General features: G+C 50.0%; 1 protein-coding gene and 1 non-coding gene across 2 annotated transcripts in view; both read left to right on the forward strand.

The window, feature by feature from the left end:
• The window catches only part of LOC123774651 (latrophilin Cirl), a gene marked incomplete in the record, with an annotated part of 777474 nt that overhangs the window by 344726 nt on the left and 408694 nt on the right, over nt 1-24054 (forward strand).
• On the forward strand, nt 16800-16881 carry TRNAL-UAG (transfer RNA leucine (anticodon UAG)). The gene has a single exon. It is a non-coding gene; the product is annotated as a tRNA-Leu (tRNA).

Genomic DNA, 24054 nt, shown 5'->3' on the forward strand with positions numbered 1-24054 from the left:
CGTTTGCCCGCATGGTCGAAAATGGACGTAATTTGAAAATGAAAAATAATTGGAAATTTTTGGGGGATTTTTTTTCCAAAAAACAAAGTTATGGGTCCACTGGTAGGTTAGGAGGGCAGGCAGTTATCTTAAGATTACAGAACGTCATAAAAACCGTTAATTGAAAGTTTCCTCTCCTAACCTAACCGAGTAAGCCGGAGGTCTCAAAACAGAAAACGGGACAGTTCGTTACTTTCTTGAGCCGATTTCATTTCAAATTACGTCCATTTTTGGCCATACCGGCAAACGAGCGAAAAGCAACGCAATTTTAAGCGGACGGGTTAGGTGGACGGTGTTGTGTTCCTCTCCTTAGCGGCTAATTTAACACTGCTTGTAGTTTTAACATGTTAGTTTCATTTAAGGTGTGTGTACTGGAGGGTACTGTAGATGCGGCCGGACTAGAGCCTTACATAAAGTCCAGCTGTACGCTTGTACCGAGGCAACAGAATCTCCCCAGTTTTCCTATTTATGCTTTGTTTATTCTATCTTTTACATGACTTTTGTATTCCTGTTGTATTAATCTTAAGCCGCTGTATTGTGCCTGCATGGATAGGACGAGTGTCAACGATAATGGGGTCTGGGCTTCTTTTTTTGGCAGTAGGTATTATATTAATCTTGGTTTGAAAAGCAATGGAAAATACGTACACAGTTTATAAATTCAGTTGCTGCCATGTTCTTGTTGGGTAGTAACGACTTTGATGGTGTCGGGGTGGAGGCAGGTCACCTTTATATGTAATGTTAATAATACTAATAATAATAATTCGTTGGGTCGGGGGACAGAAAGCCAGTGTGTATTCATACACGTGAGGCTTAATATCGAGGTTTGGCCTTAGGTGGAGTATACGTCAAGATGCGACGTGGTATTAGGAGGACAGGGTTCCCGTCCAAGGAGCTGCAGGGGCGGTAGTTGAAGAGGAGGGGGAGGGGGGGGGAGGGTTGATGTGAGTGGGAGATGGGGTGGGAGAAGGATCAGAGGTTGGGATTCTTGGAGGGGGGGGGTGAGAGGGGGAGGGGAAATGATGGAGTTGGGGGAGGGGGTTGAGGAGTGGGGGGGGGTTGAGCAATGGGGGGGAGGGGTGGGGGGGGTGTAAAAACCAGATCTTATCGTGGGTATTATTTATGGGTCGTCCTGATTAACACATTTTTCACTCACATGCCTGAGAGGTGGGTCTTCAGACCCCGCCTGGACCCGCTGAGGAGGGGGGGGGGGGGAGGAGGGGCGGGGGGGGGGGTGAATGCGGGGCGCTGGGGTGAGGGGACACGGAGAACAAATGTGTATTCACCTAACTGTGCTTGCTGGGGTTGAGCTCTGGCTCTTTCGGCCCGCTTCTCAACTGGAATCAACTTTTTTTTTTTTTTACTCTACACTTTTTTTTGGTGGGGGAGGCAGGGGGGGGGGAAGCTCTGGTCTGTATTCTGGTCATTTTGGAACATGGGCTTGGGTTCCATCGAGTACATCCAAGCTCTTGGAAAACAATGGATACCTGATCAACCGGGCTGTGATCCACATACGTCAGACTGCTAGCAGGTTGTGTCTAAACAGCGTGATTGACGAGACCACCAACCAGGTGACCTGGTCAGAGACCGGGCCGCGGGGACATGATTCCCGGAGCCAGTACAGTGTAAACTCAGGTTAAAGCAACCGAGTTTATGTCTCATCTTTCAAGCACTGTGCTGCTCTTCTTAACATCTTAACGTCACCACCACCACAACTACTGCTTCTAGTTATCTTTAAGGTTTAAGCGGGTTTTCTTCCTATTGGGGAGTGTTGTACATGCTGCTATGGCGGTGTGTCCACTCACAAGATGAGTGGCGCTGCCCAGTAAACTCGCCCCTCGGGGCAAAATTAAAAAAAAAATTAAGGTATATATAGTGTTACTAAAGAGTATTCAAGATAGGGCCCGACTTGTTTAAGAGCCTTGTGTTAGCTGTGTGTTCGCGCTAAGGCTTCCGAACCATTTTCTCAAGTTTTCCTAAGACTGTGTTTGCTTTCTTTATTCTGAACATTACGCGATTTGTTTTTATTCTTGTTCTCTTAATCTTGATTTGCAGTTTTCTGACTGCATACCTTACCTTGGTTACCTTGAGGGGCTTCCGGGGCTTAGCGTCCCCGCGGCCCAGTCGTCGACCAGGCCTCCTGGTTGCTGGACTGATCAACTTCATCCGTATATTATTGGATCGGACGGTTGTCAAGGGTAATGGGGTCTGAGTTTCTTTTTGCAATGTGTGTTATTTGGACCTGTTTTTCGTTGGTACTTATTTTCCATTGCTTTTCAAAAGTTGTTTATGAATTCAGTTGTTGTGAAGACCGCCATGTCATGTCTCATGTCTTGTCATGTCATGTCATGTCAAGACTTACAGGGACGCTGCTTCCCCTCTCCTCTGGAGGCTGTGATCTTCCGGTGCCGAGGTTTTAAGGGAGGTTTTAAGGGAGGTTTTAAGGGAGTTTTACGCCCTTAACCCCCATAACCCGTACACCGTAACCCTGAGTACGGGTTACGGGGGGGATTGAGGGCCAGGGAATACTCGAAAAAAAAAAATATATATATATATATATATATATATATATATATATATATATATATATATATATATATATATATATATATATATATGTCGTACCTAGTAGCCAGAACTCACTTCTCAGCCTAATATGCAAGGCCCGATTTGCCTATTAAGCCAAGTTTTCCTGAATTAATATATTTTCTCTATTTTTTTCTTATGAAATGATAAAGCTACCAATTTCATTATGTATGAGGTCAATTTCTTTTTATTGGAGTTAAAATTAACGTAGATATATGACCGAACCTAACCAACCCTACCTAACCTAACCTAACCTATCTTTATAGGTTAGGTTAGGTTAGGTAGCCGAAAAAGTTAGGTTAGGTTAGGTAGGTTAGGTAGTCGAAAAACAATTCATGAAAACTTGGCTTATTAAGCAAATCAGGCCTTGCATAGTAGGCTGAGAAGTGAGTTCTGGCTACTAGGTACGACATATATATATATATATATATATATATATATATATATATATATATATATATATATATATATATATATATATATATATATAAAGGGCGTTACAATAGGTAGGTTTAGGGGAGGTGTAGGGTAGTTAAAGGAATGAGGTCGGGAAGGTTCAGGGCAAGCAATGTAAGGTAAGGGTGTAGGTAAGTAAGGTAAGGGTAGGTGTATTTTTGGTTACTTATTCATATCTAATCCTCTAAGGGAGTTTAGGCCTATTACAATTTTGGTGTCTTCAGGAACTCCTGACAGGGCGCCTGACTGCTGGGTGGACAGCGCTTCGGATTCGTAGTCCTGAGGTTCCGGGTTCGGTCCTGGTTGAGGCGGAGACAAATGGGCAAAATGTTCCTTTCACCTTGATGCTCCTGTTACCTAGCAGTAAATAGGTACCTGGGAATTAGACAGCTGCTACGGGCTACTTCCTGGGGGTGGAGGCCTGGTCGAGGACCGGGCCGCGGGGACACTAAGCCCCGAAATCATCTCAAGATAACCTCAAGATAACTGAGACTGAATGCTGAAGGCGTTCACCTCTGCCGGGTCAGAGACCTGACCAGGGGGAATAATGATCCCCGGAACCATCACCAGGTCGTTAGATGAGGTACTGTAGGAGGCGCCATGGGTTGTCCTGGTGGGGACGTAGCCGTGTGGCACGCAGCCAGCAATAGCCGGACTGATCAGGCGGAACCAAAGTGTCCAATTATCGACAAACTTTTCAGGTAAATTGCAGCATTTTATGTTTCATTTGTTTTGCTAAAGTTAATGCTTTCAGTTGTTAATGTAACAGTTGTTTTCTCTTGTGTTTTTCAGGTATGTAGCCGGGTGTATGAGAGGGTGGTTGGTGTTGTGGACGACAGGGGTGGAGCCAGGTATGTAGCTGAGTGACTGGTAACATAAGCAGCAGTAATAATATTACCACCACAACCACCACCACCACAACCATCTTCACCACCACCTTCACCACCACAACCACCACCACAACCACCATCTTCACCACCACCACCACCACCACAACCACCACCTTCAGCACCACCACCACCACCACCACAACCACCACCTTCAGCACCACCACCACCACAACCACCACCTTCAGCACCACCACCACAACCATTTTCACCACCACCACCTTCACCACCACAACCACCACCTTCAGCACCACCTTCACCACCACCACCACCACCTTCACAACCACCACCACCACCTTCACCACCACAACCATCTTCACCACCACAGCCATCACCACCACACAGGATAACATCTCTGGCAAATGTGAGAACATCGTTTAGAAACCAAAACCAGGGTTCCTTCAAGGCAATCTTCACAACATATGTTAGACCAATACTGTAATATGCAGCACCGGCATGGAATCCACCCCTTGTGAAGCATAAAGTAAAAATTGAAAAGTATAAGAATTTGCAACGTGATTGATGCCAGAGCTAACAGGGTTAAACTATGAAGACAGGCCAACGAAACTAAATCTCACAACCTTAAAAGATCAAAAAGAACAGGGGACATGATCACGACATAAAGATACTGAAGAGAAATGATAAGGTGGACAAGGATAGTGCCTTTAGACTGAGAGAAAGAGCAGGATAAAAGGACTCGGGTGGGAGCTGGAAACGCAAATGAGACGAATGAGTACAAGTACTCGAACCCTGTACAGGTGGAATGCTCTGAAGGAACATGCTGTAGAAGCCACCTCCTTCCAGAAATTTAAGGCCCCGGGGGCGAGTGGTTGTGGCCCCCCCGGGGGCGAGTGGTTGTGGCCCCCCCGGGGGCGAGTGGTTGTGGCCCCCCCCCGGGGTGAGGGGTTGTGGCCCCCCCCCCCGGGGTGAGGTTGTGGCCCCCCCCCGGGGTGAGGGGTTGTGGCCCCCGGGGGCGAGTGGTTGTGGCCTAAATGATGACTATTCCATTAACAATTACATGTATCCCTCACACCTTATAATTATACTGTCAGTTACAGAGCTTGTTCCATTCCAATAGCTCTGTATTTACAATTAATCATTATACATTTGGAAATTTGTCTACATGTCTCCTGCAGACTTACACCTTTGGAGAATATTTCTGACATTTGCTGATGTTGACACTATCGTGAAGAGTGGAAGCGGGTGAGCAGAGAGCAGGGGGAAAGCAGGTGTAAAGGAAGCATTAGAAAAGCAAGAGTTTTTCTTGATTTTCTTGCAAGAAAGAGTTTTTTTGCAAGAGTTTTTCTTGCTTTTCTTGCAAGAAAGAGTCTTTTTGCAAGAATTTTTCTTGCTTTTCTTGCAAGAAAGTTTTTTTTTTTTTTTTGCAAAAGTTTTTGTTGAAAGAGTTTAAAATATAGGCGAACACGGTAAATATATAGAAGAAAGTGGATGAAAAAATTTCAAATCAGGTTCATGAGATAACCTGAGGAGGGCGGAAGTTGTCACACGAGCCAGAGCCAGAGACCAGGAGCTGCCACCTGACTTGAGGCCCTCGACGGTGCCTCGTAGTGTGCCAGACCAACGCGGTCAGTGTGCCACAATTGGTCATTCGTGCCCTTGAAGTGTGAGAGTGCGGGTGACAAGAGTGTAACAGGTATCTATGACCTGAGAGTGGAGTGTATAGTGAGTGCAGGTTGACGGCTGTTGTAGTGGATCACTCTTGACTGTAATCCCATGTGTGGTAGAGTAATCCAACGCTCCTCTTCCTCTGTTTCTCTCTCTCTCTCTCTCTCTCTCTCTCTCTCTCTCTCTCTCTCTCTCTCTCTCTCTCTCTCTCTCTCTCTCTCTCTCTCTCTCTCTCTCTCTCTCTCTCTGTCTCTCTCTCTGTCTCTCTCTCTGTCTCTCTCTCTCTCTCTCTCTCTCTCTCTCTCTCTCTCTCTCTCTCTCTCTCTCTCTCTCTCTCTCTCTCTCTCTCTCTCTCTCTCTCTCTCTCTCCTCTCCTCTCCTCTCCTCTCCTCTCTCTCCTCTCTCTCCTCTCCTCTCCTCTCCTCTCCTCTCCTCTCTCTCCTCTCTCTCCTCTCCTCTCCTCTCCTCTCCTCTCCTCTCCTCTCTCTCCTCTCTCTCCTCTCTCTCCTCTCTCTCCTCTCTCCCCTCTCTCCCCTCTCTCCCCTCTCTCCCCTCTCTCCCCTCTCTCTCCCTCTCCTCTCTCTCTCCTCTCTCTCTCTCCGAGCGCGCAAAAATAGTTAATTTGCAAGTCATTTACGAAGCATGAGGATGTGAGGTGTACGTATTGCCAGTTGTAATGAGAAGCCGAAGTGTGCCGTAAAACCTGTCACATAAGCCAGCCGGCCTGGGACTGCTCCCCCCCCCCCCTGGGGCTGGCTGGTAAGAGACGGGGACCACATTCACGAAGCAGTTACGCAAGCACTTACGAACCCCCGAGTGGCCATCTGTACATCTTTTCTCAATGATGAACACGTCCACGATGAACAGAGATTCATTCTTGCACAAAATAACAGGATGAATCTGCATTTATTCAATAATTATTAAATTATCAAGACAACGGCCACGTTGTCAAACCGATCCAAACCATCAGTCAATTTATTTACTAATATAAAACTGTTATTCGCATGATAATTAACACCGCATCATATCGGTGTCTTCCACCAGCGCTGATGAGCGCAGCGTTAATTAGCATACAATCAATAAAGTCTACGTTAATGAAATTGGACATTCAAAGATATTAGTGAGAGAAGAGAGCCCTGTGCAACCCCACAACTGCCATGTTCATGGAGCTCCAGGCCTGGCTGTTGCATTCTCTGCAACTGACCCCCGTGATTGGGAGCCGGTCGGCCTAGCGGACAGCACGCTGGACTTGTGATCCTGTGGTCCTGGGTTCCATCCCAGGCGCCGGCGAGAAACATTGGGCAGTTTCTTTCACCCCATGCTCCTGTTACCTAGCAGTAAAGTAGGTACCTGGGTGTTAGTCAGCTATCACGGGCTGCTTCCTGGGTGGTGGAGGCCTGGTCGAGGACCGGGCCGCGGGGACACTAAAACCCCGAAATCATCTCAAGATAACCTCAAGAAGGCTCTTGTTGGCAGGTCACCCCGGCTGAAGAAGTCTGGCTCAGGTAACCTGCAACTGGGACCCCGGAACCACCCTGGCTGGCGTCTGCTGCAACATTTGATACTCCTGTTTGTCAACATGTCAGGTGTGTGGCCAACAGCTTAGGCAGTGTTGGTGAGGTGTTGCTGTCAGTGTTGCCACAAGTGCGTTTATGGTGTGTGTGTGTGTTATTTTTAGTGGTGGAGGAACCGGCACTTTGCAACAGGGTGGAAAATGATAGGGTGGTTAACGAGACCCAAAACAAGGATTGTTACGCCACTGGTGGTACTCGCCACACACACCACTGGTGGTACTCGCCACACACACCACTGGTGGTACTCGCCACACACACCACTGGTGGTACTCGCCACACACACACCACTGGTGGTACTCGCCACACACACACCACTGGTGGTACTCGCCACACACACCACTGGTGGTACTCGCCACACACACCACTGGTGGTACTCGCCACACACACCACTGGTGGTACTCGCCACACACACCACTGGTGGTACTCGCCACACACACCACTGGTGGTACTCGCCACACACACCACTGGTGGTACTCGCCACACACACCACTGGTGGTACTCGCCACACACACCACTGGTGGTACTCGCCACACACACACCACTGGTGGTACTCGCCACACACACACCACTGGTGGAACTCGCCACACACACCACTGGTGGTACTCGCCACACACACCACTGGTGGTACTCGCCACACACACCACTGGTGGTACTCGCCACACACACCACTGGTGGTACTCGCCACACACACCACTGGTGGTACTCGCCACACACACCACTGGTGGTACTCGCCACACACACCACTGGTGGTACTCGCCACACACACCACTGGTGGTACTCGCCACACACACCACTGGTGGTACTCGCCACACACACCACTGGTGGTACTCGCCACACACACCACTGGTGGTACCCACCACACACCACTGGTGGTACTCACCACACACCACTGGTGGTACTGGCCACACCACTGGTGGTACTCGCCACACACCACTGGTGGTACTGGCCACACCACTGGTGGTACTGGCCACACACCACTGGTGGTACTCGCCACACACCACTGGTGGTACTCACCACACACCACTGGTGGTACTCACCACACACCACTGGTGGTACTCACCACACACCACTGATGGTACTCACCACACACCACTGGTGGTACTGGCCACACCACTGGTGGTACTGGCCACACCACTGGTGGTACTGGCCACACACCACTGGTGGTACTCGCCACACACCACTGGTGGTACTGGCCACACCACTGGTGGTACTGGCCACACCACTGGTGGTACTGGCCACACCACTGGTGGTACTGGCCACACGCCACTGGTGGTACTGGCCACACACCACTGGTGGTACTGGCCACACACCACTGGTGGTACTCGCCACACCACTGGTGGTACTCGCCACACACCACTGGTGGTACTCGCCACACCACTGGTGGTACTCGCCACACCACTGGTGGTACTCGCCACACCACTGGTGGTACTCGCCACACCACTGGTGGTACTCGCCACACACCACTGGTGGTACTGGCCACACACCACTGGTGGTACTGGCCACACACCACTGGTGGTACTGGCCACACACCACTGGTGGTACTCGCCACACACCACTGGTGGTACTCGCCACACCACTGGTGGTACTCGCCACACACCACTGGTGGTACTCGCCACACACCACTGGTGGTACTCGTCACACCACTGGTGGTACTCGCCACACACCACTGGTGGTACTGGCCACACCACTGGTGGTACTGGCCACACCACTGGTGGTACTGGCCACACACCACTGGTAGTACTGGCCACACACCACTGGTGGTACTGGCCACACACCACTGGTGGTACTGGCCACACCACTGGTGGTACTCGCCACACACCACTGGTGGTACTCGCCACACACACCACTGGTGGTACTGGCCACACCACTGGTGGTACTGGCCACACCACTGGTGGTACTGGCCACACCACTGGTGGTACTGGCCACACACCACTGGTGGTACTCGCCACACACACACCACTGGTGGTACTGGCCACACCACTGGTGGTACTGGCCACACCACTGGTGGTACTGGCCACACCACTGGTGGTACTGGCCACACCACTGGTGGTACTGGCCACACACCACTGGTGGTACTCGCCACACACACACCACTGTTGGTACTCGCCACACACACACCACTGGTGGTACTCGCCACACACACACCACTGGTGGTACTCGCCACACACACACCACTGGTGGTACTCGCCACACACACACCACTGGTGGTACTCGCCACACACACACCACTGGTGGTACTCGCCACACACACCACTGGTGGTACTCGCCACACACACCACTGGTGGTACTCGCCACACACACCACTGGTGGTACTCGCCACACACACCACTGGTGGTACTCGCCACACACACCACTGGTGGTACTCGCCACACACACCACTGGTGGTACTCGCCACACACACCACTGGTGGTACTCGCCACACACACCACTGGTGGTACTCGCCACACACACCACTGGTGGTACTCGCCACACACACCACTGGTGGTACTCGCCACACACACCACTGGTGGTACTCGCCACACACACCACTGGTGGTACTCGCCACACACACCACTGGTGGTACTCGCCACACACACCACTGGTGGTACTCGCCACACACACACCACTGGTGGTACTCGCCACACACACACCACTGGTGGTACTCGCCACACACACACCACTGGTGGTACTCGCCACACACACACCACTGGTGGTACTCGCCACACACACACCACTGGTGGTACTCGCCACACACACACCACTGGTGGTACTCGCCACACACACACCACTGGTGGTACTCGCCACACACACACCACTGGTGGTACTCGCCACACACACACCACTGGTGGTACTCGCCACACACACACCACTGGTGGTACTCGCCACACACACACCACTGGTGGTACTCGCCACAGATTACACACCTGGAAATAAATATACAAGACACACGTGCTACAATCAACCGTTCCATCAGCGAGACACTTACTCAAGTGTCTCGCTGTACGAGACACTTACTTGAGTAAGACACTGTACTGAAAGTACTCAAGTCCTCCTTGAAGTGAAGTATGTTACGGGGTCAGCCTGGCTTTGACGACTTCGAAGACACTTAGCCTGACCTATTTTGGGGGGGGGGAGTTGCGACAGGTTGCGATAGAAGAAAAATGGTTGAAGTCGTCCACAGAGGTGAAAAATGGAACAGCAATTTGGAGAAAATGAGAGGACGACTCCCAGGGAGTGTCAGGAGGAGTTAAGAGGAGCTAGTTAGACAGGTTGGGGGTGTGGGAAGGTTAATTAAGACTTTTACTGCAGCGTAAGACAGTGATGGCGACGAGCTGGGGTCCTGGCGGAGTCTTTGTGAGCGTCCGAGCTCCTGGTGGAGTCTTTGTGAGCGTCCGAGCACCTGGTGGAGTCTTTGTGAGCGTCCGAGCACCTGGTGGAGTCTTTGTGAGCGTCCGAGCACCTGGTGGAGTCTTTGTGAGCGTCCGAGCACCTGGTGGAGTCTTTGTGAGCGTCCGAGCACCTGGTGGAGTCTTTGTGAGCGTCCGAGCACCTGGTGGAGTCTTTGTGAGCGTCCGAGCACCTGGTGGAGTCTTTGTGAGCGTCCGAGCACCTGGTGGAGTCTTTGTGAGCGTCCGAGCACCTGGTGGAGTCTTTGTGAGCGTCCGAGCACCTGGTGGAGTCTTTGTGAGCGTCCGAGCACCTGGTGGAGTCTTTGTGAGCGTCCGAGCACCTGGTGGAGTCTTTGTGAGCGTCCGAGCACCTGGTGGAGTCTTTGTGAGCGTCCGAGCACCTGGTGGAGTCTTTGTGAGCGTCCGAGCACCTGGTGGAGTCTTTGTGAGCGTCCGAGCACCTGGTGGAGTCTTTGTGAGCGTCCGAGCACCTGGTGGAGTCTTTGTGAGCGTCCGAGCACCTGGTGGAGTCTTTGTGAGCGTCCGAGCACCTGGTGGAGTCTTTGTGAGCGTCCAAGCACCTGGTGGAGTCTTTGTGAGCGTCCGAGCACCTGGTGGAGTCTTTGTGAGCGTCCGAGCACCTGGTGGAGTCTTTGTGAGCGTCCGAGCACCTGGTGGAGTCTTTGTGAGCGTCCGAGCACCTGGTGGAGTCTTTGTGAGCGTCCGAGCACCTGGTGGAGTCTTTGTGAGCGTCCGAGCACCTGGTGGAGTCTTTGTGAGCGTCCGAGCACCTGGTGGAGTCTTTGTGAGCGTCCGAGCACCTGGTGGAGTCTTTGTGAGCGTCCGAGCACCTGGTGGAGTCTTTGTGAGCGTCCGAGCACCTGGTGGAGTCTTTGTGAGCGTCCGAGCACCTGGTGGAGTCTTTGTGAGCGTCCGAGCACCTGGTGGAGTCTTTGTGAGCGTCCGAGCACCTGGTGGAGTCTTTGTGAGCGTCCGAGCACCTGGTGGAGTCTTTGTGAGCGTCCGAGCACCTGGTGGAGTCTTTGTGAGCGTCCGAGCACCTGGTGGAGTCTTTGTGAGCGTCCGAGCACCTGGTGGAGTCTTTGTGAGCGTCCGAGCACCTGGTGGAGTCTTTGTGAGCGTCCGAGCACCTGGTGGAGTCTTTGTGAGCGTCCGAGCACCTGGTGGAGTCTTTGTGGAGCGTCCGAGCACCTGGTGGAGTCTTTGTGAGCGTCCGAGCACCTGGTGGAGTCTTTGTGAGCGTCCGAGCACCTGGTGGAGTCTTTGTGAGCGTCCGAGCACCTGGTGGAGTCTTTGTGAGCGTCCGAGCACCTGGTGGAGTCTTTGTGAGCGTCCGAGCACCTGGTGGAGTCTTTGTGAGCGTCCGAGCACCTGGTGGAGTCTTTGTGAGCGTCCGAGCACCTGGTGGAGTCTTTGTGAGCGTCCGAGCACCTGGTGGAGTCTTTGTGAGCGTCCGAGCACCTGGTGGAGTCTTTGTGAGCGTCCGAGCACCTGGCGAGTGCTCTACGTGGTCGGGGGGTACTGACGGGATCTTCTGGACGACCCGCAGCGTCGAGGACGACCCGCAGCGTCGAGGACGACCCGCAGCGTCGAGGACGACCCGCAGCGTCGCGGACGACCCGCAGCGTCGCGGACGACCCGCAGCGTCGCGGACGACCCGCAGCGTCGCGGACGACCCGCAGCGTCGCGGACGACCCGCAGCGTCGCGGACGACCCGCAGCGTCGCGGACGACCCGCAGCGACCCGCACGTCATCCTTCGTCCGTCCTGGGGATTTACCTGTCAATACAAAAGGTTTTAACGGAAGACCTTTAGTGGGCAGAAATTGACGCTGGAGACGAGTTTTAATTTTAGCGAGCGGAAAATTGGCCCATTTAAAGGTTTTATGTGTGGATTTAAGCGTCAGACCCGAAGGCCGGCTGCCATCAGGGGATTTTGGTATTGTGTGCCCTGCCTGTTAACAGCGGCCCACCAGGGTAGGCGGGCAGGGCAGGTTGGAAAATGATTTTACATGTTGAAAGCGTCTGGGATGCTCTCGGACGCAGGTTCGAATCCTCGTCACGGCCCTTGTGGATTTGTGCATGTTGAAAGTTCAGCGGCGAGTAGAACTGTGACTCCTTCGGCATAGGTTGCTGCTTTTGTTTTTCTTTCGATGTGGTGGCTTAGTGTTTATGTAACTATCTATCAGGGGGAAGCGCCAAGCCATTACGACTGAATAGCACTGGGAAGGTATCAGGATAGGGATTTGGGATGGGACCGGGGGTTAGGAATGGTGCCCAACCACTTGGACGGTCGGGGATTGAACGTCGACCTGCATGAAGCGAGACCATAGCTCTACCATCCAGGGGAGTAGAAATAGCCTAAGCTACTCTATCCCTTTGAGATGTATTTCTTTCTTGTCTCAATAAACATACTTGAACTTGAACTCTACCACCCAGCCCAAGTGGTTGGGACTAGTGTTTATGTAAATAACCTTCAAAAGAAAAGGTTAAACAAAGAAAACTTATTGAAAAAATATATTTACTATTTGTATCTGGTTCGATCCCGGGCGCCGGCGAGAAACAATGGGCAGAGTTTCTTTCACCCTGATGGGCATTTACTGCTGTTGCCTAGTAGTAAATAGGTACCTGGGAGTTAGTCAGCTGTCACGGGCTGCTTCCTGGGGGTGGAGGCCTGGTCGAGGACCGGGCCGCGGGGACACTAAGCCCCGAAATCATCTCAAGATAACCTGCCGGAGACACTCCTGGCGGAGGTCATTCTCACCGCTCCGTCATTAGTGGCGACACGGTAAGTTTTATTCCAGTTGACAAGCTACACAGGTACCGTACACGGAGGACACGTGTTGTGTCCTTGGCTGGGTGTAGGGGGGGGGGGAGTGTAGAGGAGTCGCACCTCACCTGAATAATGTATTATATCTTGACGTTTACCTGATAAGAGAGAGAGAGAGAGAGAGAGAAGATTAAGCCACCCAAAAGGTGGCACGGGCATGAATAGCCCGTAAGTGGTGGCCCTTTTGAGCCATTTCCAGTATCAATAGATGATACTGGAGATCTGTGGAGGTGCGACTGCACCCTGCGTGACGGGAGATGTCTCCCGGACCAAGTGGTGACCAGATGGTGTTACCTGATAATGTTGGTGTCTGCTTTTATAAGCGATGAACAGCCCGCCTTCCCGGCCCTCGCCTCTCTCCTCCTCAACCTGCACTTCCTTCCCTGACACAAATCCTACCTTCACTTAACACCTTCCTGCCAACAATACCGTCTCCGCCCTCCCAACTCTTTCTTACCCTAGTTTCTTACTCTAGTACGCGCTTGCTAGAGTGGAATATTGCTGCACAATCACAGCCCAAAGCTGTGATTGTGCAAAGCTTTGATTGTGTGATTTCTCAAACCTGGAGAAATGGCTGACCTGGAAAGCGTGCAAGGATCATTTACTGCCAGAATCCACTCAGTAAAACATGTAAACTATTGGGACCTACTAAAGAACCTAAATCTCTATTCTCTTAAGCGCAGGCGGGAAAGATACATAATGATTTACACGAGGAAAATATTAGAGGGGCTGGTCCGAAACCTGCACACAGAAATAACACCACATGAGACCAGAAGGCATGGCAGGATGTGCAGAATACCCCCGTTGAAAAGTAGAGGTGCAACAGGTACTCTGAGACAGAACTCTATCAACATCAGAGGCCCGAGACTGTTCAAGAAAGAACTCGACAAACACCTCCAAAGAATATCTGATCAACCAGCCTGTGATTCATACGTCAGGCTGCGAGCAGCCGCGTCCAACATCCTGGTTGATCAGACGACCAACCAAGAGGCCTGGTCGGAGACCGGGCCGCGGGGCTGGTGATCCCCGCAAGCTACACGAAGTAGGTAGTAATGAGCAACTATCTGTGTTTCGTGTAGATGTACAAGTGGCAATGTGGAGGATCATTGCAGAGGACGGGTTGCGTGCGGGGTCAACTCTTGTAGAGGACGGGTTGCGTGCGGGGTGTCAACTCTTGTAGAGGACGGGTTGCGTGCGGGGTCAACTCTTGTAGAGGACGGGTTGCGTGCGGGGTCAACTCTTGTAGAGGACGGGTTGCGTGCGGGGGGTCAACTCTTGTAGAGGACGGGTTGCGTGCGGGGTGTCAACTCTTGTAGAGGACGGGTTGCGTGCGGGGTGTCAACTCTTGTAGAGGACGGGTTGCGTGCGGGGTGTCAACTCTTGTAGAGGACGGGTTGCGTGCGGGGGGTCAACTCTTGTAGAGGACGGGTTGCGTGCGGGGGGTCAACTCTTGCAACATGTCAGGGCTGGAAGATAGGGGAGAGGGAAAAGGGGACGTCATTTCCCCTCCTTTCCTTCCAGGGAGCTCCTCTTAACTCGCGACCACCACGTGATCATTCACTTAGTCAAGGCTCGCAAACTGTCTGTATACTTACAAAGTGTCGAGAAATGGGAGGGGAGGGTGGAATGGAATGGAAAGGGGAACGGAAGGGGAAGGAGGGGGCGGTGAGTCTTCCTGAACACTGGAAGACCGTCTACTCACACGCACTCCCCCCCCCCCCCCTCAGCACTTGGGCTAGACGGTAGAGCGACAGTCTCGCTTTATGCAGGTCGGCGTTCAATCCCTGACTGTCCAAGTAGTTGGGAACCATTCCTTCCCTCCCCCCCACCCCCGTTCCATCCCTAATCCTTATCCTGACCCCTTCCAAGTGCTATACAGTCGTAAGGGCTCGGCACTTACCTCTGATAGTTCCCTTCCCTTCTCTTCCCCCCCCCCCACCCCTCAATCCCTGGGGGTTGTCGCAGGAGTTGACAGTACACCCGTCCACTCTGCCCCCAGGACCTTGTTACTGCATCTGTATTAACAAGTCCATTATCACAGATGAGGTCGCGCTGTCAGCATGGAGGGGAAGGTCCCTGACCAGTGGAATTGTAAGAAACATTTGGTAAATGCTTATTTCGTTGTGGTGTGGTCAAACGCTTGATATTATGTGTTTACGACTTTCAACCCCCGAACTTCCCCCCTCCCCATACTCCCCCTCCCCATACTCCCCCTTCCCATACTCCCCCTTCCCATACTCCCCCTCCCCATACTCCCCCTTCCCATACTCCCCCTTCCCATACTCCCCCTCCCCATACTCCCCCTCCCCATACTCCCCCTCCCCATACTCCCCCTCCCCATACTCCCCCTCCCCATACTCCCCCTCCCCAAACTCCCCCTCCCCAAACTCCCCCTCCCCAAACTCCCCCTCCCCAAACTCCCCCTCCCCAAACTCCCCCTCCCCAAACTCCCCCTCCCCAAACTCCCCCTCCCCAAACTCCCCCTCCCCAAACTCCCCCTCCCCAAACTCCCCCTCCCCAAACTCCCCCTCCCCATACTCCCCCTCCCCAAACAACCCCCCTCCCCATACTCCCCCTCCCCAAACTCCCCCGCCAAACTCCACCCCATCTCTCCTCCCCCCAACTCTCCTCCCCCCAACTCTCCTCCCCCAACTCTCCTCCCCCAACTCTCCTCCCCCAACTCTCCTCCCCCAACTCTCCTCCCCCAACTCTCCTCCCCCAACTCTCCACCCCCCAACTCCCCCATCCCAACACCCCCATCCCAACACCCCCCCTAACTTCACCTCTGGGGACTTTACCTGACATAGAACAGCTGGTCCTCTCGAGCGTTCACATCGTCAATAAAATGATGCAATAAATTGCCCGAACCTAACCCAACCAGAGGACCCACGAATAGAAAACGGGACATAACGTCAATTCTGCGAACCGCTATGATTTGGAGTACAGAAAAAAATTACGTTGGGGATTTTTTACGTCAAAAGGCGATGTGTTATGCGAGAGGACAGGTTTATAGAGACCCGGAGCCAGATACACGAAGCAGTTACGCAAGCACTTTCGAACGTGTACATCTTTCCTCAATCTTTGACGGCTTTGGTTATATTTATTAAACAGTTTACAAGCATGAAAACTTCCCAATAAACTGTTGTTATTGTTATAAACAGCCTCCTGGTGCTTCGGAGCTCATTAACTGTTTAATAATTGTAAACAAAGCCGCCAAAGATTGAGAAAAGATGTACAGGTTCGTACGTGCTTGCGTAACTGCTTCGTGAATCTGGCCCCTGGTATCTAGACCCAGCAAATAGAGCCTTTTGGGGAGGACAACAGTATAGAAAACGTCTATTAAATGTATATTAAAAGCGGAATATATATATATAATCTATCAAAGATGCTTAGGATATAGAAGACCTCCTGATATAGGGTAGCGTGGCCGAGTGGTCTAAGGCGCTGGATTTAGGCTCCAGTCTCTCAGGAGGCGTGGGTTCGAATCCCACCGCTGCCAGTGTTTAGTTTGTCAATGTTGTTTTGAGCGCCCATGGAAGGAGCTCAGCATTGGTGTGGCTGGTGGCTTTAAAATCATCTCTCTTTAAAAAGGTGGGACATGTCATATATAAAAAGAAAGGCGAGACATCTCTGTCCAAAAAAAAGCAGGATATAACTCGTGAAATAGTCGGACATATATCTTTACAGAACCAAAAATTGGGGGAATATACAGAAACTCGCTCCAAAATAGGTGATATATAGGTCCCTCCTGGCCGGAGCAAACTATTTATTGAGAGTAAAAATAAGATAAATGGAACTTTACCAAAAACTTTGTGATTTACGTTATCAAGGAAAAAGTTCGAGAGAAAGGACTGTAATTATTATCAGAAAAGCATTGTGTTTATCAGATAATGGATCTGGATTTTGAAGATATCGTTTAGATTTAGATTTAGAACTGCGACTCTGTGTGTGTACTCACCTATTTGTGCTTGCGGGGGTTGAGCTTTGGCTCTTTGGTCCCGCCTCTCAACTGTCAATCAACTGGTGTACAGATTCCTGAGCCTACTGGGCTCTATCATATCTACATTTAAAACTGTGTATGGAGTCAGCCTCCACCACATCACTGCCTAATGCATTCCATCCGTTAACTACTCTGACACTGAAAAAGTTCCTTCTAACGTCTCTGTGGCTCATGTGGGTACTCAGTTTCCACCTGTGTCCCCTTGTTCGCGTCCTACCAGTGTTGAATAGTTTATCCTTGTTTACCCGGTCGATTCCTCTGAGGATTTTGTAGGTTGTGATCATGTCTCCCCTTGTGTGTGTGTGTGTGTGTGTGTACTCACCTAGTTGTACTCACCTAGTTGTGTTTGCGGGGGTTGAGCTCTGGCTCTTTGGTCCCGCCTCTCAACCGTCAAGCAACAGGTGTACAGATTCATGAGCCTATCGGGCTCTGTCATATCTACACTTGAAACTGTGTATGGAGTCAGCCTCCACCTGTGTGTGTGTGTGTGTGTGTGTGTGTGTGTGTGTGTGTGTGTGTGTGTGTGTGTGTGTGTGTGTGTGTGTGTGTGTACCGAGTGCCTCTTTGTTTGGAATGTTAACATGTTAATATAGTTACGTTGATAGCAAGGAAAAAGGAAAAGGTAGGAAATCCACACAATTGGATTGTGTGGATTTGTGGATCTGGAGGGTAAGACTAAGAATTTGATATAAATCTTTCGGGTTTTTAACGCCCCCCCCCCTACCCCCCCCCACCCCCACTCCACCTCCACCTGTTCATGTTTTTGAACCCCTGATTAGTTTGCCTTGTGGGGTGGGAGGGGGGCGAATCGCCCCCCCCCCCCACCTTTCACCCGGATGCGGGATTAAGTTGGTTGTTGGATTGTGGTGGTTCACGGATTTGGGTTGCTCTAAAATTCTGACTGCTGTGTTGTAAAGTATTACTGTAGTGGTTGCAAGGTTGTAAAATTTGTGTTGTAGTGATAGCAGGAGTGTAAATTTTCAGTGTTGTAGTGGTAGTAGGGTTGTAATTTTATTACATGTATGTAATTTTATTACATGTATGTATGGTGTATCCCCCTTACAGGTTAGTTCAAAGGGACGAGGATTGGTCTTTACTGATACTACCAACACTTGCAACAGATAACAAATGTTGAAGTTTTCAGAAGGAAAAGATAGAGAGGTGCCTAGAGGGAGTGCCGGGGTCACCCTAGGTTGTGCGGGCCGCGGCCAGCAACAGCCTTAATGCTCAAGGCAATAGCATAGAATCACTCTGAAAACTGGGCCACGGGAATGTCGCAGATTTTTCTGGTCATAACCGGCTTCTAGCTCAAGTTTCGTTGGGTCAGTTGAGGTCAGGAGGAAGGTTAGTAGGTGATGGGTAGTGGGTGATGGGTAGTGGGCTGGGAATAGGTTAGCAGCTACGATGATCAGAAAGAAGGGAATGGATGTGCAGCATTTCTGGCGGTTTCAATGTAAATGAAATAGGGACTCGCCACCCATTAGGTTGAGGAATAAAATGGGTGATGAGTGGCGCTGAAAGATGAGGGCGATCAGCTGTGGAAGAAGAGAGGTGGGTGAGGTGGATGGTTGAGTGGCTGATGAGGTTTGTGAGCGATGAGGTCCACTGCCTGTTGCAAGGACGGGGGGTGGTCAGGTGTGTGTGTGTGTGTGTGTGTGTGTGTGTGTGTGTGTGTGTGTGTGTGTGTGTGTGTGTGTGTGTGTGTGTGTGTGTGTGTGTGTGTGGAGATGGCGAGCGACGGGAAGATGAAGGAATGAGTGGGATGATTGTGTGCGCGCCGGGAGGGAGGGAGGGAGGGAGGGGAGAGTAATGGTAGGATGTAGAGAAGACAAATATGAATAGCATCTGGTGGTGTATGTGGGTGATGGGGGGAAGGGGAGGGGGGGAGGGGGTGGAGGGGGGGGGTAGAGAGCGGTATTGTCTTTTGAGTGTGATGGCTGGCCATTTTGAGGGGCGGGAACAATGGCTGTCGCGTCTCAATTGCAAGTGACGGGTGGTGGATAGTTGCTAGCCCACAGCGGTCACCTAGCCTCGTGCCTGCCACCCCAACTAGCCACTTTTCTCCCCGCTCTCCTCCTCTATACCTCTCCCCCCTTTTATCCCCCATTCCCCCTCCCCCTGTCCTTCCTTTCCTTATCTTCCTTATCTTCCTACTCCACCTTCACACTTAACTCTTTCCTTTTGTATAGATTATTTTTGCCCGCTACAGTGATTTGAATGCGTACACATTGAGAGGCGGGACCCAAGAGCCTTAGGCCATTCGCAAATACTCCTAGAGGGGGGTGGAGGTGCACACGTTCACAGTTCCAGAGACGAGTAGACTGGAGTACCAGACGATGTGAAGGAAGCTGAGTCTCCCCACCTTACCTGGTATACCTTGAGTATACCTTGAGTTGGTTTCGGGGCTTAGCATCCCCGCGGCCCGGTCGTGTCATCGCCCAGGCCTCCTGGTTGCTGGACTGGTCAACCAGGCTGTTGGACGCGGCTGCTCGCTACACTAAACCACACCACACTAGACACTTGGAAAAGGAAACATGATCGCGACGTGCAAGATCCTAAGGGGTCAACCAGGTATCAACCAGGGTATTGATAAATTAGATAAAGAAGGAATGTTTAACATGTACAACAGTAGAATGAGCGGTCTTGTATGAAAGCTAGCGGTAGTTAAGGATAAGTTCATTCATACATTGTTTTAGACTGCCGGCGGCTGTGAAGGCGGGGTCCAAGAACGGAAGCTCAATCCTGCAAGCACAAATAGTGAACACACACACGGTGCTTGGGTTTGATTCGCAATCCACGAAAGCAGATTCGATTCCTGGCCAAGACCAAGGTTGATCAGTCTATAAAAATAAATGGACAGTTGTTTTCACTTAATGATGCCTTTCTTCATCTAACATTAAATAGTAAATAATTATCAAAAAGAAGGCATCAGGTCGGTAAATAGCAGTAAATAGGTATATTTATATACCTATTTACATATATGTGAGTATATTTACTATTTGTGTCTGCAGAATCGAGCTATTAGGCCTTGGACCCCGCCTTTCTAACCAATCTATTTTTCCTCTATTATATTTACTACATATTGTTCACACACACACACACACACACACACACACACACACACACACACACACACACACACACACACACACACACACACACACACAGAGGAAGCAGTCCGTAGCAGCTGTCTAACTCCCAGGTACCTATTTACTGCTAATTGAACAGGGGCATCAGCGTGAAAGAAACTCTGCCCATTTGTTTCCGCCTCGGCCGGGAATCAAACCCGGGCCCCTTAGGACTTCGAACCCGGGCCCTTAAGACTACGACCCCATAGCGCTGTCCACTCAGCCGTGAGGCCCATCTAAAGTAAATAAGTCACCTAGTTATACTTGTTGGAGTTGAGCTTTGGCTCTTGGGTCCCTTAGACACAAAATAAAATATGCTACACATTTTTAATAATGCTGACGTTTGTTAATGCATCGCTCCGCTTCCATCCTTCTCCCCCCCCCCACCCCCCATCACCCCTCCCCCCATCTTCCCTCCCCCCCATCACCCCTCCCCCCCCATCTCCCTTCCCCCCTCATCTCCCCTCCCCCCTCATCTCCCCTCCCCCATCTCCCCTCCCCCCTCATCTCCCCTCCCCCATCTCCCCTCGTATGAGTGATGAGTGTTGAACACCTCCTGGCAATATAATGCTATACGGAAGGGGCCAGCACATGCACCGACAAACGAGACCAATGGTGTGGTCCCTCCAGATGCGCGGCCGGTGAGCACGAATAAATGACCCTTAATGGGCGTTGACGGTAACCTAAATGGCCGACGGGAAATTACATCTGCCCGGAATGGCTGCTAAAAAAGTCAAGCATCCGATTGGTTGAAGTTGGATGTGACCCCTCGCTGGTGTGGGCGTGCATGGGGGGGGGGGCAGTAATATGTTGCTGAGTGCACAGTGCTTGTCTTGCAGACTACTGAGTACTCGTGTGGACTCGCCTAGTTGTGCTTGCGGGGGTTGAGCTCTGGTTCTTTGGTCCCGCCTCTCAACCGTCAATCAACTGGTGCACATTTGTAGATATGATTCCTGAGCCTATTGGACTCTTATCATATATAGACTTAAAACTATGTATGGAGTATGTCTCCACCACATCACTGCCTAATACATTCCATTTGTTAGCTACTCTGACACTGAAACTATTCTTTTTAATGTCTCTGTGGTTCATTTGGGTACTAAGTTTCCACCTGTATCCCCTAGTTCGTGTTCCACCCGTGCTACTCAGTTTACTTTTATCTATTCCATTCACCTGCTTGATACCTGCTTGATGGGGTTCTGGGAGTTCTTCTACTCCCCAAGCCCGGCCCGAGGCCAGGCTTAGGCTTGACTTGTGAGAGTTTGGTCAACCAGGCTGTAACACGGGTTAGGGTTCCTCTCACTTTACTTCCTTCTTTCTACTCCCTCTACCCGTATTCTTCCTTTTCAATTCTAAACCAAGGGACTCCAAAACTTTTAACAAAGCCAACTCCACGCCACGTGGTCCTAAGACGATTGACCGACTTAGGATTCTACACCCAGTATGACGTGACCTAAGCTCTGAACAAAACCCTAGAGTCACCTCTGCTGCCACCACCAGACCAGTAATACAAGAGCAATGATCGAGGTCTGGATCGATCACGCTAATTAATCAACCTAGGGGCTTGATCCCCACTATAAACGATGACCTTGAGTGTGGAATAAATTACACGGTAATGATAATTCCGATTCGATGTTAGAATCGGCGCCCAATGCAACTCTGCCTCGTGTGGACCACGTGACCAGGACAAGTATACACATAAAACACATGGAAACAATAAAATGCAAATTAATAACAAATTTAATTTATTAAAAGAAAACTAAAACAAAATCTAAATATGTTCACTCCCTATCACTTTAACACTCCCTACTTGACCTGAGTGGCAAATGAGACTATTTCTATACTTAACCATAGCAACTATACCTTGGGCGACCAGCTAGATGTCTTGGGGAGAGGTAAGATGTTTGACCTCTCCCAGCTGCTCCCGTATTCACACTGATTTGTCCTCGTCTGGCCTAGCCCAGACTAGAACCTTGTATTGTTCCGCATCGCTTACCCAGTTACTTTAGCACGGTTAAGTTATAACAATTATCCTCTGTTTATACTGAATTGATCCAGACTGGTTGAATTATTTTACTGAATTAAATTACAAACATCTAACGGCAGAGCTGTTCCCGATCACAAAAATGGTTATTAAAACTTTGAGAAATATTAGACATGTCAACCCTGCTGACCTATGACCGCCGGTCACTCCGCCTCAAAAGTTAGATCTGATTCGTGACGTCACTGATGGTGACTTAAACTCAATAATTAGAATACTCTTGATATTGTACCCAGTACTATTATACAATACAATTTTAATGCAAAATGAATAAAGGCTAATTTTCTCTAAATTCCTGAATACTATAGGATGATTCATTATACGCAGATATGAACAAAGCGTCGGTTATTTCCACCGCGAATTCCCCTGGGGGTCAGGTCACCATGCGGCTCAGCTTCCCATTCTCTTTTGTCGATAAACCACTCTGGATAATTCTTACAACAGCCTAGTTTGTTACAACCCCCCCGCACAAGCACTTAGTAAACCTTGTTAATTTGTTAAAATTCACGAGGTTTAGTATCCAAACCCACAATTCAACTCATGCCACAAACAAAAGCTAACCTAACTAATAAAATTTGACACATAATAGTCCAACATCATAATGAACATGTTCATATTTCATAAATTTCTCAGCTGTCAACTGACAGCAATCCTCCAATATCAGGAAACATACATCCTACCCTTACTGACATAGCTAAATAACATGTCCCTACTCTACCATCAAAAACTAGCTATTAAACTCTCTTGGCTCTTCACTAGCCAAGTCCATGTGTCCTCTAGAGCCGGCCACACCGTGCTCAAACAAACATTAAAGTTATAAGTTCAGACTGAACTTTCAGTCATCCGGGAGCGTACTACGGAACTATCAGTTCACATCCGTGTACTAACCACTCCCCATCAATGTCAACTTTGACATGTTAAGGAACACACCTAACGTTTATTTCATGTATCTAAAAATATAAAAAAAATTCCTATACTATATCACAGGTTTCAGCTGACTGTACAGCCAAGTGTTCTCACTCACTAGAAGTGTCAATGTTTATATTGGTCCGCCTCTCCTGTGTTCAAACATTCTGAAAAAAAAATAGCACAACATAATTTTCCATAACCGTTTGTTCTGGGCTGAGACAATTACACAGGGGCTTCGATTTTGATTACTGACCAATTTATAGTTAAATTTCATATATTATACCAGAATTATTTTAAATCTGTTTTTCAACATTTATAAAGAATTGATTCTAACTCTGTTTTTCAACATTTAAACAAAAGTGTCCAGATGTTCTTTACACAGATGTTCAGAGCCACTTTGTTGTTTGTATCAATTGTTCATATTGAGTAAGCGATAAAAAAAAATCGATGCTGCTGGATGCTGAATGTAGTCGCTGACGATGACGGTGTCGATCTTGCTTCTTCCCATGTGTAGACATCAATACCTGGTCCTCTTGTACTCCCATCCGGTACTCTTGAATGACGACAGAGTGTAGTAGAGCGGAGTGCCAAGTG

The sequence above is a fragment of the Procambarus clarkii genome, chromosome 68, assembly GCF_040958095.1.
Source record: "Procambarus clarkii isolate CNS0578487 chromosome 68, FALCON_Pclarkii_2.0, whole genome shotgun sequence".
In the NCBI taxonomy this organism is placed as follows: Eukaryota; Metazoa; Arthropoda; class Malacostraca; order Decapoda; family Cambaridae; genus Procambarus; species Procambarus clarkii.